We start from the raw sequence: 21964 nt of genomic DNA, 5'->3' as shown, positions 1-21964 counted from the left end.
CCAGTGCGTGCACTAAAAATGCTAGCACACCTTTGTAAAAGGAGCTCTTGATGACTGGGGTAAGAAGGTGGGAAGAGAGTGGAGAGAGGGTCAATTGCTTTTTTTTAAATGGTTAAGGAAAGAGGAATGTGAGTCTACCTCACATTTAGATTGTCTGTTGCATGGAATAGTTTTATACTCGTTGCAACTTTAATTATAAGTAACAAATTATGGGGACCATTTTACTAAGCTGCAAAAAGCACTAACACATTAAAAACCACTATTGAAGAGCACGCTTAGATAGTTTTAAGATCAATGCACACTTCCTACATGCTAAAAAAAATGATTTTGTCCCATTGTGTCTTTGTATCATCATCAGTATTGGGTTCAGCAGTTACAAGCAGTTAAACTTCAGGGTCTTAACAATTTTGTGAAGTGGAATACCATTATATAATTAAAATGGAAAATGGGATTCAGTTTGGAAAGGATATATCATATATAAAGAAACATGGCCCCGATTCTGCAAAATGCGTCTAAAGTTAGCAGATCTCTAAGCTATCATATCACAGGGCAGTCAGCAACACCTACCTGAAAGCTGCTATAGCTCAATAAGTATAAGCCCAGTGATTCTCTTCTAGAGGTCATAAATTCAAATCCAAACCAGCTCCCAAGCATATATTTTAATTGTGTCATTCTACCTTGCAGGTGCACCTTGATGATTTCACAATGAGGTCACCATTGTACAGCTGCAAACCTCAATTTACAATGAAGTAGCAGCAATGCTAAGGTCTGTATCTCTTTTTTCTGTCTTTAAGCTTTTGCAAATGAAGTTATGTATGCAGTCTATATATTTTGTTCATGTGCTTTCTTTGCTTTCAAGAATGAGCTAATTGGAGCACTGTTTAGCCAGAAAAAAAGTGTAGCTTTGTAGCAAGAAAACTAAAGCTATGTTTTTCATGTGCTGTGCTTCAGTTAATGGATCTTATTCTCTAATTAGTAAATAGCATTGCTGTTTGTCCACAAAAATAGAAGGTTTTGCATGCAATATATCTGTTTTGATGTGCCACGTTTATTTGGTGCCTTATTAAATGTATTTTGAGCTTAATAAAGCAAAAATAAATCCCAGAGAGCTATTTAGCAGATAGCATTAAGAATGTCCAAAGAGTGTCTAAGTTCCGTCCATAGAACTCAGATCTATTTGAAGACTGAACTAGGCTCAAAAGTAGACCTGGTTTTCATTCACCTACAATATAGGCATGATATGGATGCCCTAGATTGCTCAGTGTTATATAAATGAATGGAAGGATGCCCAAATTGAATCATTGCCCAAACCACGCCCATTCCACGCCCACTCCTATTGAATCGGGTGCGAGTTTTAAACATGGGCATCCATGAAATTGTGGCTGCATCTACAAAGTGGTGTCTACGTCCTTTGGACACCTAATCACCAATTATCGCTTGTTAAGACCCTTAATTGGCTCATTAACTATTTAGATTAGATGCCTATAGCATGCCTTAACTTTAGGCATGACTTAGACATGACTTTATAGAATTGGGGCCTATACAAATATATTTTTTAATTTGTTAGAAATTCCCTTAGAGTTATGTTGTTCATTTGAGAATTGTTTATAAAGTTGTTACAATGGCATCATCACGTCTTCTGACATCAGGTTTTGTTCATTGCAATTTGATATAAAGAGAGTTTCAAATGACTTCTATTAAGCTGTGTTGAATTTTTAAGTGGATTGTAAACTTACAGCATGTTAGAGCTGCTGAGAGTCCCAAAAGCAGTATTTGAAACAGGGCACCTCGTTGGACCTGAAGTTTGACTGAATTTATGGCAATTCAAAGTATCTTCACAAGCTAAGAGAAATTGTGTACTGTTTGGATCTTTAATAGTTTTAAGATTTTGGGCTTGATAAAGACAGTTGATCACTTGGAGACACCGCACTTAAGGTGGTCTTTTACTAAGGTACACTAGCCAATTTAGCGCACGCTAAAGTTAATGCGTCTATAGAATATAATGGGCGCGTTAGCATTTAGCGCACATCAATATTTCGCACACGGTAAATCGGCTAGCGCGCCTTAGTAAAAGAGGTGGTTTATTTATGAAAGTATGAAGCACAAAATTGCACAAGTGTGATACAGGGACAGAGAGCAAGTATTGATTATGTAACTATCATATGTATTGTTCAGAGAGTTTAGTTAGCTCTGTTATAGTGGTCTTTGAGCAGAGTGTACTGCCTTGTTGCAGAATTTCTCTCTCCTGTTCATGTCAGACACTATTATTGTCAAGTCTCCTAGCATTTATTATTAAGGAGCTCTGCATATATTTTTATTTTTATTAGGGCCATGTGAACCATAGATATGAAGTGATTAAATCAGGGCCAACTAAGTCTGGCAGGGTTGATTTAAGTTATGAGAAAATCCTTGACTGTTTGCTAACATAGCTATGGAACAGATCAATACTGTGCTGAATGTGAGTTTCGATGAACTTTTCAGTGCAACCCTTTATGAACTTAATAAAGAATCCTGGCATGATATAATAAAGTGACCTCAAGAGTACAAACAAAATTTTACTACCTTAAAGAGGTGAATCAATCCTTCATAGTAGAGACTTTTTTTAAGTTATTTCAATTATGCATATTAAGTATCGATATACAAGAAAAGAATAACTTTGGTGAAACATATTTTACAAGAAATGCTACAAATAAAAAAGAAACTAATTATAAAAACCAATTCAAGGAGAGATTTGTGAGGATAAACTAAAAGTAAATAATTGCTGATGGAAATCTAGTTAGCATTCTAACTATAAACACTGAGATCCATTTTCTTTTTTACATAGTAGAGATTTTATGAATAATATTATACTGCAGACAGGTGGTTTAGAGGAAGGCCTTGGGACAATTCTGTGTCAAGAACCAGATGGAGACGAAAACCTTGTCAACTACATCATGCAGAAGCATTTCCCCCCAATATTGAAAATAATCAGTGTTAGAAAAAAATGTTTGCCCCCCAAATAGACCATAGAGTCATTCAAATAATGTCTTCAAGGGATAGGCTTTAAATTTGTCAACAACCACCCTTCCATGAAATGACTGAATCTTGTGTACGGTACTAACCTTTGCATATTCTTCTAGTATTTCTTTCTTTCAGTAGTTTATGTGGAATCTCCCAGTAAAGTAAACAGTCACTGCCAAAAAAGCACTTAGGGGCATATTCTATAAATAGCACCATAAGTTAGGTGCCAAACTTACCCCTCCCCCTTTTACTAAGCCGCAGTAGAAGAAATTCTATAAAAGGCGCCTAAATAAATAGGCACCTAACTTAGGGGTCCTTTTACTAAGGCGCGCTGATTTAGCACACGCTAAAGATTAGCATGTGCTAAATTTTAACACGCCCATTATATTCTATGGGCGTGTTAGCGCCTTAATAAAAGGACCCCTTAATTAGTATATTGTCTTAAATTATGAGCTTTAATAAGCTCATAATTGAAAAAAAATATAAAAACTAATTGGGTGATAGGTGCATATAGTATCTCCTTAGCCAAGATTCTATATAAAATAGGTACCTAACTCCAAAGTAGACATATTTAGAGGCAGAGGAGGACTTAGGCACTATTAGGTGTGATTCTCTTAAGTACTTAGGTGCCTATAATGTAGGCTTGTAAAACTCTGACCTATTTATTTAGGCACCTATCTTTAGCTGCCTTTTATAGAATTTCCCTCAAAAGGTATATCTGAATTGAAAGCTTGGGAGAAGTACTTTGGATCTCTAAGTGATAGTAGATAGCATGTTTAGGCAGACCAGATAGGCCTTTATCTGCCTTCCTTTTTCTATGTTTCTTTAAGTACTAGCATAGTAAGGGGGATGAAGAGGGCAGTCCGCCCCGGGCACCATGTTAGTGCGGGCGCCAGCACCCCTTCTCCTCTTTTCCCCCTCCGCCTCTTCCCATCACCACTTGCATGCCCCATTCCCTTCCCCCGCACCTCTAGTTGTTCACTACTGCAAGCTACAACTTATTTATTTATTTAAAAAAGTATATACCGCATACAACTATGTGATTTCCATATGACATACATAGAATCTTGTTTCCCTCTGATAACTGGGATCTCAAAGTCCTTCCTTGAGGGCCGCAATCCAGTCGGGTTTTCAGGATTTCCCCAATGAATATGCACTGAAAGCAGTGCATGCACATAGATCTCATGCATATTCATTGGGGAAATCCTGAAAACCCGACTGGATTGCGGCCCTCAAGGAGGGACTTTGAGACCCCTGGATTATCACGTATAACATAGAGATATCGAGACAGCATCGTTAATCATCTTTGTTATAATAGGGATAGAGCACAAATTCAATCAATTCAAAAATACAGTACAAACAAGCTTTAGAATCATACTTCGATGTCAGAAAAAAAAAAAGAAAATTCTAGAAGGCGATTATCAACTAAAATACATCTTAGCATAAGAAGACATTAGCAAACAATTGAGTTTTCAGCGTTTTCTTAAAATTCATCCTCCCCCCACAAAACTGCAGGATACCAGGCAAGGCATTCCACAGTTGTACGCCAGCCACAGATATCATTGATGCTCTGATCCTAGCTTGCATAGTTGACATTCTACCCTCCAAACCTAATTTCATCCCATTTACATCTCTAAGCTCTCTTAGGTTATAGATCTGAAAAAAAATTATTGTAAGATCTTTGGGGAAGCACGATACAATGTCTGATGTATAATTGCAACAATCTTAAACTGCACTTCCAGGTGCCGTGCATAGGAGGTGACATCAGAAGGAGAGCCATCGGGGTCACAAGGAGCACATTGAAGTGGTTACTTGCGGTGGTGAACAGCTAGAGGTACGGAGGAAGGGAGCGCGGGTGCGGGGCAGGGGGGATTGCGGAAGGAGCAGGGGGGGAGATGAGGGCAGGGGAGGGGCTCTTCTCACCCTCACTATGCCACTATTTTAAGGGCACATTTTGTGTTGCTTAGAAAGTGGACATTTCCGTTTATTTATTAAGGGCTCCTTTTACGAAGCCTTGTTAGCGGTTTAACGTGCATAATAGTGCGCGCTAATTTGCCAGCCACATTAGCCGCTACCGCCTCCTCTTGAGCAGGCGGTAGTTTTTCGGCTAGCGTGGGGGTTAGCGCGCGCTAAAAAGGTACATAAGCTAAAGCCGCTATATAAAAGGAGCCCTAATGTTGACATGGAAGAGTATTATAATAAAATGTAATATTGTTATTCTAAATGCAACCCCGATTTCTTTAAAAAAAACAACACTAAAGCATAATTAACCTTTGAATTGGTATTATCAATTATTTACTGTAAAATAAAATAAACAGCTAATTTCAGAGATGCAAACGCATTACCTTTGTTCTTTAGGATACATGCTTGAGACAGTTTAATAGTGTATTTAATAACAATAATAGCTAGATTGTCTGTCGTACTCCTTTTTGAATAATTAAAATTACTATTTATTGGCCTCTTATATGAAGCCGATTAGCACAGACAGCTGCAATAAATGCCCCAAAGCCCATAGGGATTTAAAGAGCTTCAGGGCTTTTGCCACGCGACACTCACTAACACGGCTTCATAAAACATGCCCTATGTTAAGTAGATAATTGAGATTGTCATTACCCTTATATCGATATATTTTAGAAAAACGTCCAGATGGCTACTGATAGAAATGGTAGCAAAATAATACAGTGATAAATAAAAAAAACCCACACACCAAAAAAACTGATATAGCTATGCAAAGCATTGGTAAAAATATAATGTACTTACTGCTGAAGTAAGTCTAGTCCAGTCAGGTTAAACCCTTCAAAATGTTCTTCTCTTCCAGGGGGCTCTGATGTTCATTCCAAAATTGTAAATTAATAGTTTCTCATGTTTTATGTTTCTATATGAGTTTTCATAGAAGAGGACATGTCTCTGATAATCCAATATTTGCTTTTATGAATGTGTCTTTCTGACAGAAAATCTTTGGAAATGTTGGTGACTTTTTTACTGCTGATGCGCACATTCACCAAAACACGGGCTGTGTCAGGTCTTTATTTCAAGGTGCTTCCCTGTGAATATGACTCCACCTTGTTCCTCTATCTGTGGCCTTCTACACTCTTTTTGCATAATACAAACAATCGGCAGCTTTATCATAAAATTTATGATTACAGTGAAGGAGGTTCTTTTTGGTTTCACTAATATATGAAATTAAGCTCTATAATCCAAAATTTTGAGCAGCTCTGAGGAGCAGGATCAAGGCCAGTAGAGCCTATAGAGATTTGGCAAGAGAGAAGGACCCCATGGCTTCTGGCTTCATTATTGTCAGCCGGTTTAGCGGGACTGGAACGGGACCAAAGGCAGAGCTGCTCACAATTTTTGATTTGCTGCTGACTTTTCACCTCCTCCTCCTCTTGGCAGCTGGCAAAGAGCAGGGAGGATGGCTGCAGACGCTGCCGAGAGGAGTCAGCTGCCTGCCTTCTATATCAGGCCTGCCCCTGCCCCTGACCTGCAACTCCATTCCCTACAGCCTAAGAGGCTTAAATTTGGATTTTAAAAAAAACAACAAAAAACTATGGTAGTAGACTTGGATATAAACAGAGACCCCCATTTTTGGGCCATTTTTTTTGGCCCCAAAATCTTAGTTTATATTCAAGTATATACGGTAAATAAGATAAATGGAAGATAAGAACCTTGTGGCACTCCATAATACATGCTGCATGGTACTGAAAATTTGTCCTTTTAAAAGTCCTGAAATTACCTGTTCTTCAAAAAGTTGCTAAACTATCATAAAACTACATCTGATACCCCAACATCACTCATTTCACCAATAACTTTTCCTGTTTACTAGATCAAATGCTGTTGATGTCTATAGTCTGATATCTACTGTATAGTCTGTTATTGGGAAAGACATGGGAGAAGCCACTGCTTGCCCTGGATCGGTAGTATGGAATGTTACTACTCCTTAGGTTTTGGCAAGGTATTAGGGACCTGGATTGGCCACCGTGAGAACGGACTACTGGGCTTGATGGACCATTGGTCTGACCCAGTAAGGATATTTTTATGTTCTTATAAAATCCTGTTTATATCTATCAAGCACTTTAGTTCATTTCAGCTATTACAGTCTGTACTATATAGACTACAAAACCCTGATTGAGTTATATCTAGTAAATTATAATCAGCCAGTATTTACAGAATAGTGCCTCTTTATCTCTTTTGGCAAAACATTTTTTTTCCTTTTTTGTGTTTTTAATAAAAAAGATATTATAAACTACAAAGAATCTAATTTGTACCATGTTCTGAGTGTATACTAGAATAATAATAATAATAATTTATTCTTATATACTGCCAAACCTTTAGTTCAAGGCAATTCACAGCAAAAACAGTTGAACAAACAATGAGTTACAAGCATAGCATCAAATGTTTCTCGGAAAATACAATTATAATTGAGTCAAGTATTTTTCAAACAGATAAGTTTTAAGAATTTTACGAAATAGATAATAAGACTGAGCTTGAGGAATTAGAGCATTCCAATATGAATTCATTACACTAGCCTGAAATGCAAGGGTTTTTCCGAAGAATCTCTTCCTGCGACATACTTTTACTGATGGAAACATAAACCAATAAGTTCTTTGTGTATTCTTGTTTGAATTATAAAATTCAAAATTCAAAGTGGGAAGAGAGGTAGGTTGGAATCAGTCCAAATAAAGCTTTAAAACAAATACAACCAAATTTAAACAAAACTCTAGCCTCGAATGGCAACCAATGGAGCTTTAGGTAATAAGGACTTACATGATCATATTTTTTAAGGCCAAAAATCAGATGGACAGCTGTATTCTGTATCATTCTAAGTCTACAAAAAGTTTTTTTTTTTTTTTTTTTAATAAGAACCTGAGGAGTAGTGGCTCTTGGACAGTAGGGGTGATATTTATGGGACGGTAATGGAATGGACATCAGGACATGATAGTGCAGTATTTTGTAGAGTTTTTCTACAAAAGGGCTGTTTTTTCATGTGATTCTGGGTAACTCTAGTTAGATACAAGCATATGTGTCAGTTAAGGCCACGCCCAATAGAAGCGTATGAAAAATTGGTGAATAAAAATCTGATTATGGCTGTAGTCAAGGCCAGAAAAACACACTACAGATTAATATTAAGGGAAAGTATAATAATATTATTTTATTTACTTTGCTATTAGGCTAGATCATGGAGGAAATCAGGATATACATGGACTCCATTTTGTTCTCTGTCTTTCTATATCTGCTGTGTCTTGGACTCCATTTTGTGTCAATGATTTTCTGTCTTCTTTGTTCTCTCTGTCAAGTCTTTGTTCAGAGTTTTTCCCGCTTCTAAGCATCGTGGTTCTAATTGATACCAGATGTGCCTTAGGCTGGTAGGAAAAACATATTATCCTAAACTGAGATATAACATTTATGAAATATGAATGACCAAGTTATGAATGTATGAATGCTTGGGCCCAAGCAAGTATGAATGGATGGATGTATTAAAAATGAAATGGAAGAATACTAAGGAAAAAATCCTGAACACAACATCCAGAAATGGTTAATTTAGAGTCAGAGATTGCTGTTCCAGTCTCTAACATAAGAAGGCTTCTATGTGAAGATCAATGAAATTTGAAACTGTCAGCTTAGGGAGAGGGGGAAAACAGCCCCTCCTTCTCTTTGATTGCCTTCTCCTTCACTTTCTCCTTTCCTCTAAGGCTGACCAATTTTCAGCACTATTTGTAGGTAACATGAAACTTGGCTGTTCAAAGCAGGCTGAGAACATTTCAGCAGGCTGAGAAAATTTTCAGCACCCTGTTAACAATTGTAGATTCTCCTGAATATTGGAGGTTATAAAATGTTAATGTATATTCAGAAATGAATGTAAACAGAACAAATGTAATTTCTGAAACTTTTAAATGTAGAGGAATTTATTTGTCTAACTTTAAACACCACCTCTGTTTTTGATTGACTGATAAACCGATGATGTCACACTGAGCCAAAGGTATATAATGGGGTGTTTCAAAATATTGAACTGAGCTCGTTATCAGAAGGCCAGCATTTTGGCAACTATAACGACCTCCCGCTAATGCAACGGCTAACGCAATTATGCTTTATTCTTTTGGTTTCATGATTGAAAAATAGAAACAATAAAATACATAATTATATTTTGGTGACTTTGCGTTAGTGCCAATTTTTCATGTTTTTTGTTGTTTTTCACACCTTGAGTGAAGGCTGGCGGCTTGGTTGGCAGCTGCAGCTTTGTGAGTGCGCGGGCGTCCAATTCCCATGCTCAAACCTAGATAAATAATGTTACAATAGTCCAGAGTGGATAGAATTGATGACTGAACCGACAATTTAAAAGACATTAAATCAAAATATTTTTTGATAGTACGAAACTTCCATAGTACTGCATTTAATTTCAGATGTACAATTACAATTAATAGAAAAAATGACTTAAATAACCAAGCTTTGCTATAAACCTCTTCTATGAAACACTAACCCCCCCTTTTATCAAGCTGCGCTCCTGAGCAGTGCGACCTAGGGATCCTTTTATCAAGCTGCGGTAGGGGTTTAATACACGTAATACCGTGCATTAAACTGCCTGCTGCGCTATCCGCTAACACCTACATTGAGCAGGCATTAGTTTTTTAGCCGGCCGCGGGGGTTAGCGTGTGATGAAATGTTCGACATGCTAATCCCGCTAGCGCGGCTTGATAAAAGGACCCCTTAGTATTTAGCTCGCGCTGCTTGTCAGCACAGCTAGATAAAAGAGGGTTGGGGACGGGTAAGTTAATAAATAGAACTGAGGGGAGGAAAGCAATTTTGATTGGTATTAGAACAAAGCTTATTTACCCCCTCCTTTACAAAGCCACAATAGTATTTTTAGTGCCAGCTGCAGTGGGTAACAGTTCAGACACTCATTGGAATTCTATGATCATCGGAGCTGTTACCGCAGTGGCCAGCACAAAAAATGCTAGCATGGCTTTGTAAAGGAGGGGGATTATACTTTTTTTAATGAAAGAAAAGAAAACAAGATAGTAGAAAGCCTGGGAATTATGGAATGAAGTGAGGGAAATAGATAAATAAAGAAAACAGTAAAGAAAGGAGACATAGGAGTGAAGATTAAGAAGGACATTTACAATATAAGAAAACTGTACGGATTGTGCATTCTTTAGCATGCATTCATTTAGATGCCATAAAAAGTTTAGTGCATGCACATTAACTTATGTTCAATCAATATACACCTGTAGCAAAACTTGTGTGTGTAAAATGAACTGGGGAATAGGCTGGCCCTCCCCAGACCTACCTTTACAACCCTGGTGGTCTAAAGGCCTCTTCAGGGGCAGGAAAGCTCCCCACTCTTTCCTGCCTGCTACCATTGCTGGAACCCGTGTCAATGCTTTTTTTTCAAAATGGCTGCCAAGACTTCATGTGGTAGCCTTGTGCGTTTCACAAAAATCGGATGTTAATCCAAATAGAAAGAAGCCATGTTGTAGGCATGTTTTGAGCAGGACTAGGGAGATCCCAAATGTAGGACATATTTCAGCAATAATGGAATGGGAAGAAACATTGAAGGCAAAAATATATACTGTATATATATACTTTTTATCTAGACCTGTTTCAACCACATCCAGGGAACAAAAAGGTGCCCTGATTAAGCAGCTGAGCACTAGAGGGATGAACACACTGTCCCTCCTATCCCTACCCCCTAAGAAGTGAAAGTGACAGTGGATAGCAGGCTCCATGACAGTGACAGGTATTGTCACTATTTCTAACAGAGCAGCAAACAAGTATAAGGAGTAACCTGGTGGTCAGTGCAGCAGACTTTGAACACAGCAAGCAAGAGAAAATCACTAAAGGGTTCCACAGTGAGAAGAAGACAACCAAGAAAAAACAAAACTGTGGGAACAATGATCTTGATGAAAAGTTTATTGTAAAAAATCTTCACAAGTAAAAGTGTTGCATATCATTGACAAATCCTGTAGTGCACAGTATCAATTTTGTGGTAAGGACCCAACACGGTCCATGTTTCGATATTAAACAACCTTCTTCTGGGGTCCTTTGTAATTTGACCACATAAAAATGAGTTGCTTGAAAACATCCAAAATGCTGACTCTGTCTGGTGATTGTAGGCCATCCGAAAGAACAGGATGGTAGGAGTGAAGGGCCACTACTCTGACTGGAGGAGGGTCATGAGTGGTGTTCCACCGCTGCTGTTCAATGTATTTATAAATGATCTAGAAACAGGGACGAAGTGCGAGGTAATAAAATTCACAGACAACACCAAAAGGACCCAACAAGGGACAACCAGAAGGAGCACAAAAGGCACCAGAAAGAATGTCACTGAGAGGTTAGGAAAGCAAAAAGAGAGTATGAGGAAAGACTGGCGGGGGAAGCAAGAAACTTTAAACCATTCTTCAGGTATGTGAAGGGGAAGCAACCAGCCAGGGAGGAAGTGGGACCATTGGATGACGGAGACAGGAAAGGAGTGGTAACAGAGGAAAAAGAGATAGCTGACAGATTAAACAAGTTCTTCTCGTCAGTCTTCACGAGAGAGGACATATCCAATATCCCAGAATCTGAGGAGATCATAAATGGAGACCATGATGAAAAGCTGGTCCAGTTAGAGGCGAGCCGAGAGGATGTCCTCCGACAGATAGACAGACTGAAGAGCGACAAATCACCGGGCCCGGACGGCATCCACCCAAGGGTAATAAAGGAACTGAGAAACGAGATAGCGGAAACACTTTGCCAAATATGTAATCTATCCTTGAAAACTGGGGAGATCCCAGAGGACTGGAAAATAGCAAATGTCACGCCCATCTTTAAGAAGGGATCAAGAGGAGATCCGGGAAACTACAGGCCGGTGAGCTTGACCTCGGTCCCGGGAAAGATGATGGAAGCACTGGTCAAGGACACAATCTGCGAGCACATAGAAAAAAATGGACAACTGAAGGCGAGCCAGCACAGCTTCTGCAAGTGTAGGTCATGCCTCACGAACTTACTGTACTTCTTTGAGGGAATAAACAGCCAGATGGACAAGGGGGAAGCCATAGACATCATCTACCTCGACTTCCAAAAAGCCTTCGACAAGGTACCTCACGAAAGGCTGCTTAAGAAGCTGTGGAATCACGGGGTGCAAGGGGATATACACAGATGGATCAGACACTGGCTGGCGGGCAGAAAACAGAGGGTTGGAGTAAAAGGGCATTACTCAGACTGGCAATGGGTCACGAGCGGAGTCCCTCAGGGATCGGTGTTGGGACCACTCCTGTTCAATATATATCAACGACCTGGAGACGGGGACGAAATGTGAGGTCATTAAATTTGCTGATGATACCAAACTCTGTAGCAGGGTCAAAACCAAGGAGGATTATGAAGACCTGCAGAGGGACCTGACGAGACTAGAGGAGTGGGCAAAAAAATGGCAAATGAGTTTCAATGTGGACAAATGCAAGGTCATGCATGTAGGGAAAAAGAACCCGATGTTCAGCTATAAAATGGGGGGAATATTGCTAGGGGTGAGCGACCTTGAAAAAGACCTGGGGGTGATGGTGGACGCAACATTGAAGCCATCGGCGCAGTGTGCGACAGCCTCAAAGAAAGCAAACAGAATGCTGGGCATCATCAAAAAGGGTATCACAACCAGGACGAAAGAAGTCATCATGCCACTGTATCGTGCAATGGTGTGCCCGCACCTGGAATACTGTGTCCAGTACTGGTTGCCGTACCTCAAGAAAGACATGGCAGTACTCGAGGGAGTCCAGAGAAGAGCGACAAAACTGATAAGAGGTATGGAAAATTTTTCATACGCTGACAGGTTAAAAATGCTGGGGCTGTTCTCCCTGGAGAAGAGGAGACTTAGAGGGGACATGATAGAAACCTTCAAAATCCTGAAGGGCATAGAGAAAGTGGACAAGGACAGATTCTTCAAACGGTGGGGAACCACAAGCACTAGGGGTCACTCGGAGAAATTGAAAGGGGACAGGTTCAGAACAAATGCTAGGAAGTTCTTTTTTACCCAGAGGGTGGTAGACGCATGGAACGCTCTTCCAGAGGTTGTGATAGGCCAGACCACAGTACAGGGGTTCAAGGAAGGTTTGGATAGGTTCCTAAAGGATAAAGGGATTGAGGGGTACAGATAGAAGCAGAGGTAGGATATAAAAATGGTCAAATCACTTCACAGGTCAAAGGACCTGGTGGGCCACCGCGGGAGCGGACCACTGGGCGGGATGGACCTCTGGTCTGACCCAGTGGAGGCAACTTCTTATGTTCTTATGTTCTTATTTAGTGGAGTTGGGACATAAGAGGACTGTGAAGATTTACAAAGGGACCTGAACAAACTAGAAGAGTGGGCGGCGAGATGGCAGATGAAATTTAATGTAGAGAAATGTAAAGTCTTACATGTGGAAAACAGAAACCCGAAGTACAGCTATACGATGGGAGGGTTGGAAATGAGTGAGAGTACCCTAGAAAAGGACTCAGCCATAATGGTGGACAAGACAATTAAGCCGTCTGCACAGTGCACAGCAGCCTCAAAGAAGGCGAATAAAATGCTAGGTATTATCAAGAAAGGTATTACAGCCAGAACGAAAGAGGTTATCCTGCCATTGTATCGGGCGATGATGCGCCTGCATCTGGAGTACTGCGTCCAATATTGGTCGCCATACCTTAAGAAGGATATGGCGTTACTAGAGAGGGTTCAGAAAAGAGTGATGCGATTGATGAAGGGTATGGAAAACCTTTCGTATGCTGAACGACTAGAGAAACGGGCTCTTTTCACTGGAAAAGCGGAGACTTAGAGGGGACATGATAGAGACTTATAAGATCATGAAGGGCATAGAGAAAGTGGAGAGGGACAGATTCTTCAAACTTTCGAAAACTACAAGAACGAGAGGGCACTCAGAAAAATTAAGAGGGGACAGATTCAGAACCAATGCTAGGAAGTTCTTCTTCACCCAAAGGGTGGTGGACACCTGAAATGAGCTTCCAGAAGGTGTGATATGACAGAGTTCAAGAAAGGATTAGATAATTTCCTGAAGGAAAAAGGGATAGAAGGGTATAGACAGAAGAATACTATACAGGTCCTGGACCTGATGGGCTGCCGTGTGAGCAGACTGCTGGGCATGATGGACCTCTGGTCTGACCCAGCAGAGGCAATGCTTATGTTCTTAAATGTAACTCCCATTTTAGCTCTTTTATTTTTGTACAAATATATGAGCCCACCTAGAACTTAGAAATACCACTGTAGCTGAATTTCTAAGTCACCTGCAAACATAATGGCTATTGCAGTGGTGTACTTTTAGGTACATTAGGTCTTTATTTTTATGGAGGGCTCACAATAACAAAATGAATTAAGGTGAGATTTGTACCTGAGTCCCATTATTTAAAGTCCACTGCAGTGACATCCAGTCTTTGCATTTGCTTTACAAGGATGTCCACGTGGTCAGTTTTGTACAAATGATGCCAGATGGATGTTTTTTGTGCCTTTTTTTTGGCATTCATATTTTAACTTTTCATTTTGGAAAATAACTGTTCATTTTGGATATTTTCAATTCAAGAATGTCCTCATATATTTTCACACAGAAAATTTCAATTTTTCCTGATCAAAAATGGTTGACATGCATTTTTTATTTTATTTTTTTTTTAGTGGGGGAGGGGGATGCTGGCTGTCCCAATTCTGACTTGATGAACCACACAAATAGAAATCACCCTGTTGTTCATTCAAATATTTGTTCTATTCTAAGTCTTACTTCAAAGCTTTTCTCCAACAATCTCTCTTGTCTATAGTCACGAAATTCCATTTTTGTCAATAATTAATTTGTATGGACCTTCTGACTGTAACTAGGCACCACACTGCCGGTTACTATATTCTGCGACAATCCAATCTTACCATTTATTTTTTGACTTTTTAACTTTAAACCTTATAAGTTATTAATTTATTTGTTTATTATTTTTTTATTAAAAAAGACATATCCATTGACTTTTGAATGTCTCCTAATGCCTAATAGTTTTCATAATCCTATTAGTGCTATGACCGTAGGAAAACCGTCACTTATCTTAGCAGTGATCAGTTCCTCTTGCACCTCTCCCGACATGCATGTTTCAACTAGAAACTTTTCTTCAGGGTCAAGGTAAACTACAATAGCAAAGAGACAAGTTATACCCTTTTATATTCGACTATCACATCAACAGTGCCCCAACCTATTTTTTGCTAGAACATAGAAAAATGAGTAAAGAAGCAACACGCCTGCTTACCGTTTGTGGGAGTTATTTCAATCTGTAAACATGGCCGCGACTTCTAAAAGGGCCCTTAAAAGCAGCTGGCCCAACGCACATCAAAGCGCGTATGAAGTCATCCTACTTGCAGTGCGGGGCTCAGCTTCATAATAAAAGGGATATTGGGTCCTATTTCAAAACAGAAGCCCAAACCCTGATTTGTCTACAGAAAAGCCTCACAGAATGGATATCCATTCAATTTCTTCATTTAACCCCTCAGGTACTAGGGACTTAAGTCTGAAAATCCACTTCTGTTCTTTAACAGCCAGAGCTTTCTGTACATTCCCACCCTCCCACCCTACAGTAACACTATCCATAATTCTCCATTTGATGTCCGACCATGTGTGCCCCATGAGTTGCCAATGCTTAGTCAGTGGGGCAGTATCCCTTTCCGTGCATACACGGGATTTGTGCTCATTCAAGCGAATTTTTATCGATCACATCGTCCATCCAATGTAGATCTTATTACAAGAACATTGGATCAAATATACCACCCCAGTGGAATCACACACAGTAAATCCATGAGTGTGATATATAGTACCAGTTGTAGGGTGAGTCCATGATTCACCTATCATTGCTGAAACACACCACTGGCATCTACCACAAGTGGTGTGGGTTCCCTTATGGATATCTTTTCTACAGGGCTTATTTTTCACCATCTCTCCAATGTTTTTAGTTCGTTTATAGGAAAATGTCGGTCTCTCTGGACATTCTGGAACCACTAGTCTGGCCACATGCCAGTGTTTCAAGATTATCTTATTGATCTTCCAAGACAGAGGAGTGAACTTTTGAACAAAGATTATACCTGTATTTTCTTTAGTTTCCTGATAATTCAATAATAACTCTCTCTGTGCATATTTAGCTCGAGTGTAAGCTTGTTGAATGATGTTCTCCGGGTACCCCCGCTGATAGAATCTTTCTTTCATTCCTTTGACCTGTATTTTATATTCCTCCAAGGTCCAATTCTGACTTGGACATTCTTTTGAAAATGCTCTTAATGTGTTTTTATAAATTACCATGTAAGTAAGCACCTATTTACACTCTTAATATAAAATTACTCTCCAAATGTATGAACAATTTAATTTAAAAAAAAAAAAAAAACCTCTGTTTGACAGAAAGATTCATGTGCATAAAGATTTTATGGTTTGCTATTCAGTTACATTGTCTGGATAAATTGGAACAAACTGTTTGCTGTCTTGAGTTTTAACACTACCCAGATAAGTTCTGGGCTCCATCCCAACACTATACTAAGGTAATCTGCAAGGATATTCAAATGCACTATTCAGCCTTTATCTGGAAGCAAGTGCTGCAGTCTAGATAAGTGCTTTATTAGTCTGCTAATGGTTAAAACTTTTCGCAAAACAAAAATAGTTTTCACTCACTGAATATTCATGATCCAATATATAGAAGGCTGACCTCTAGTGACAGTACCACTAGAGCTCATGGCAGGCATTTTAGAACATGGAGCTACCAGGGAAATGAGCGCATGTGGATTGCTCCTGCCTGGGATACCTCTATTGGACCATTAGGGATGTCAGTAAGCCTTGAGGGGGGCAGAGGGTTGGTCCTTGAGACTGTGGCCGGTTTCAGGAGGGGTCTAAATTGATAGTGGGGTTCGGAGGGTGTTCTGAATATATGGGGGTATAGGGGCAGAAATAAACTGACAGAGACACTTATGTAAGTCCCAGCCAATATTCAGCCAAGGATAGGGTTACCAGATGACCAGATTTATCCAAACATGTCCTCTTTTTAACGGGCATGTCCGGGCATCTGGATGGCTTTTCAAAACCCAGCACTTTGGGTTTTGAAAAGCAGATTGCATCGGGAGGGGGCATCCTCACATGCGTGGATGAAACATGGTGACATCACACGCACATGTGCATGCACATGATATCATCATGTGGTATCCGCACATGCGTGGATGCCCTCCCAACCAATTAGAACAGGCTGAGGCATGACGTGGGCATAACAAGGTGGGGATGGGTGGAACTGGGTGGGCCTGGGGGGGCAGCTTTATGGGCCTGGATTTTATGTAAGTAAAATCTGTTAACTCTAGCCAGGGGCCCACATAAGCACAAACAGCCAGCAGCGGATCAGTCAGATCTGGATATTCCACATATTGCTTAGCATTGAATATCTAGGTCTAACTTAACCAACAACAGTCAGTGTTTAAATATGTGGAGGGACATAATTTTAAAATAAGGTATAAGTACCCTTTTGGCCTAAGACAGTAGACGCTAAGGATGGCAGCAGGGAAATGTCCATTCTCGTCCAAATTGAGGTTGGTTTTTTTTTTACAATGGCCTACCTGCACATTCAGCAATCTACTAGCCCAGACTGCCACTATATCTATCCCTACACCACATTCCTGACTAAAAATTTGCCCAAGTCCCAAACGCCCAAACCCAGAAATTTTAGGCGAAGGAGGGACCTGTCCTTCACCTAAAATTTGGATTTTGTAACTGGCGTCTGTCAAAAATAACACCGGTTACAGAATCCCCCCACCCCCACAACTATTAAGGCAGGAGAGATACCTAATCTCTCCTGCCACGATCGTAATCCCACCAAACTGCCGTGAACTGCCCTATCTCTCCTGCCAGCATCCCCCCACTAAACCCAATACCGGTACTTATACCTGTTTTTACTTGGTCTAAATCAAAACGTATAAGTTCTGACTGGGCCATCTCCCTGTACTTTTGGTTAATCTTGCAGTACGACTAAGTCTAGGTCGCCCTACCTCCGGCCCACCTCCCGCCCTTTCCCCTCCTCTAAAAACACCTCTAGGCATTAAGAGGCAGGGTAAAGGCCTAATCTAGTTTTAGATACATCTTAAACCAGCTTTGATTATCGATACTTGGACTATCTGTCTTTTTGATCATCTAAGTACTGATTTAGCCATATTTGAATGTTTTTTTATTTTTTATTATGAGCCCCATACTGAATATTGACTGGTCAGTTCTTTGTGTAGCAGTTGTGTTAGTAGATATTAAAAATATAACAGGCAAAAAAACAACAACATGTTTTTCACCCTCCATTTAAATGTTATGGCCATCAGTTCTTCTGGCAGGCAGCCAAATGCCTTCTGAATCTAGCAACATATCTGAAAAATCTGGAGTAGTCCATCACATACACACATGCTAAATATCCTTATAATTGTATGCAACTGTAAAGTGTTTCTAATATATGGCCTCTGAACTACAGTTTTGTAAAACATTTGAAGGTTAAGTGAAGTATTATCAAATGCATTATAAAAATAGTTTGTTCCATTTAAATTAGTTTCCACAACTAATTGGTTGGTGTTAGTCTTCAAATTATAGCTAATAATTATCAAAAAAATCTCTGACCCATTCTATTACATGCATGCTCTGTTAGCTCACAGCTGCAATACCTAGGTTAAAAACGTATTTGGTGTTCCAAGTGACCATCAGTCTACAATCTGCAGGTGTTGCCATGGAAATGAATAAAAGGCAGAAGAATGCTGAAGATTAGAAGTGAAATATTAATAATAAAGGACTCAATTTAGACACAATCGACTTAAGAAATTTAAGGCAGAGCTATTTGGCTATAATGAATACAAGCAATCACATCCTTCTTGTTAAAAAAAAAAAATCATTATTTGGAAGCTCTGAATATCTTTGAAAAAAAAAAAAAATCTCTACCTAAGGTTTAAGACCAGCTTCATATGGAATCTTGTAAAATACTGTCAGCTTAATGTATGTATTGTATATGTGTGGCATATTATCTTCTTTCTAATTTGTAGAGACGCCACAGCATCAAGAACTGGGTAGATGAAGAAACAGTATTATGCCTTGATGTCACCAGGGAACAAACGCATGCCACCCCAAATGCCTGCCTATCATTTCAACACCACACTATCTAAATTAAATATGTCTGGAAGCACTTATGTGGGCCTATTTCATAGGAATGACAAGGGGAAATTGAAATATGAACAATTTAGAAATGGTCCATTCTTGGTTGGAAAAGCACTCTCATTCTTCATAATAGAGGTGCACATGCATGCATTACTGGAAACAGTACACATTCTTCCTAAAAGTATGTACTCTCTTTTCAAATAGCAGGTACTCTCCAGGAATAGTATGCACTATTAATACAACTGAAAAAAAAAGACATTTTGTAGGGAGTGTTCCCATCATTATTGTTTGAAAATGGCATACAACACATTTCTAGTAAAAACTGCATTAATGATCCCTGCCAGGAGGTTGAAAAAGATTATTTATTTCAATATTTATATACCACTTATAATCTAAGTGATTTATATACAGGTACTCAGCCATTTGTCCTTTTCTGTCCTGGTATGCTCATACTCTGTCTAACATACCTGGAGCAATGGGGAATTAAGTGACTTGCCCAGGGTCACAAGGAGTGTTATGGGATTTGAACCCACATCCTCAGAGTGCTGAAGCTGTGGCTTTAACCACTGCACCACACACTCACCAGATATTAGACAAGCTACCAGCACAGAAATTCAATAACGTGTGAGATTTCTTTTATCCTAGTATCCAGTGGAATAGTGAGGGAGGTTGGTGCCCTGGATGGTGGCACCAGGTATTGCTGCACCAAGCACCCCCCACTCTTCCTTGCTGTTTGTGTTCCCCCTCCTCTTCCCCACTGCTTGGGTGCCCCACGTCCCTATGTACTTCTTGAAATGTTTGCCAGTGCGAGTATCAACTTCCACCTGCTCCCTCACACTGGCCTCATTTTCATTCTGATGTCACATCCTGCTTCTGTTTCCAGGAAGTGACATCAGAATGTAGCTGAGGCTGGTGCGAGCAGCAAGTGGAAGATGCTGCTTGTCCTGGCAAACATTTAAAAAGGTATGCAGGGAGCGGAGAGGAGGAGAGGCGCTCACGCTGGGTGAAGATGCCCCCCCCTGCCCCCTACCCCATTCCTTCTTATTATGCCACTGCTAGTATCTACTATATGAATATCTTGTCTGGACATATCAGAAAGATTAAGTATAATGACATAAGTGACTGCTTGATAGAACAATTGTTTTTAGAACCAAAAGGGTCCTTTAAACAAGCTGCGATTTGCACTAGCACAAGCTTTCCACAGGTTAAAAAGGCTTACCACTATATGTGCTCTATTGTCTTGCAGTAAAATGTGTTCTTTGCCATGTACAACACACACCAAAAAATAAAATTTCATTTTCCTGAAAGGGAGTGTGTTTGAGGGTGGTGAGTAGGTGTGACAACATGAATCGGCGAATGGGGCATTGGCAAAGTGGCTGAAACCTTTTAACAAGTTTCAGCATTTTAGCTGGATGTGTCTAAAGAAGATAAAGGACATTACATTTGATAACCTCTTGCCTTGCATATTGTATCTGAAAGAAAGGGGATATTATGGATGATGTGAATTATTTGACCAATACTGCAATTTTAAATTATTCATAAAAGGGAAGGATGATCATTTTTTGAAGGTCTCCTGCATGACTAATGGAGTTCATAATTTCAAAGCTTCCAGAACTCAAGTTGTTTCTCAGAATTGCTTAAAAATTGCATTTTTTTTTCTTTTGTATTCCTGGCAGAACAGCAACATGCAAAGAGTGTTCTCTTTTATTAATGTGTGGAGGATCATTTTCAATAGGATGTCTAAGCTCAGGTCAAAATGTCCAGAGTTGGATGTCTAAAATATTGGGCTATAATCAAAAACACAGCCAGGAAGATAGAACATTTAGAAAATGAACTAGATAAACATTTAGATCACCATATAAAATATGTTCTCCTGGACGTCCAAGTGTTGATTATATCATCCCTAAAACGTCTAAGTTAGATGTCTTTTAAGTTTTGATTATATAGCTCACAAGATTTCCATAGTAGAAGTCCCTTAAAATGTCTTTAATGACATCAGAATGTTGTCACAGTAGTAACAGGACGTTCCCAATGTCCTACACGTTTATATATAGCCCTGTATGTGGAATGACTGTGGGTGTAGTTAGGAGTTGTTGGTGTAGAGAGGAGAGTTAGTGGTTTAGTGAGAGGAGTTAGTGGGAAAAAAAGAATCTGGGAGAGTGAGCGTGACTGAGAGAGTGCTAGTGTGAGAGACACAGGGAGTATGAAAGTGGCAGATAAAGAGATTGTGAGAGTGTGAGGGACATGCAGTGAGAAAGAATGTGATAGAGAGTGACTTCCAGAGTGTGTGAGTGAGTGATGTTTAAGGTTACCGCTATTTGTAATTGTTTTTTGAAAACATGTGTATCCTGATCCTATTACTACAGTAGGTTTGAGGCTAGATCCGGGAAACTGAAGATCGGTGAGTCTGACCTCAGTACCGGGAAAGATGGTAGCGGTGCTAATAAAGGACATCATCATTGATTACCTTGACGGACACGATCTGATGAGGACCAGCCAGCATGGCTTCAGCAAAGGCAGATCCTGTTTGACGAACCAGTTGCACTTCTTCGGGGGAGTAAACAGGCAGATAGACAAGGGCAACCTGATTGACATTGTGTATCTGGATTTTCAGAAGGCGTTCGACAAGGTTTCGCATGAACGACTACTTCGGAAAATTGTGAGCCATGGAATCAAGGGTGAAATACGTGGATTAAAAACTGGTTGGAGGATAGGAAACAGAGAGTGGGGGTAAATGGACAATACTCGGACTGGAAGAGTGTCACCAGTGGGGTGCCGCAGGGCTTGGTGCTTGGACCCATGCTCTTCAACATCTTTATAAACGATCAGAACATTGG

The sequence above is a fragment of the Geotrypetes seraphini genome, chromosome 2 (assembly GCF_902459505.1).
Source record: "Geotrypetes seraphini chromosome 2, aGeoSer1.1, whole genome shotgun sequence".
In the NCBI taxonomy this organism is placed as follows: Eukaryota; Metazoa; Chordata; class Amphibia; order Gymnophiona; family Dermophiidae; genus Geotrypetes; species Geotrypetes seraphini.
Note: the sequence above shows the minus strand (reverse complement) of the source record.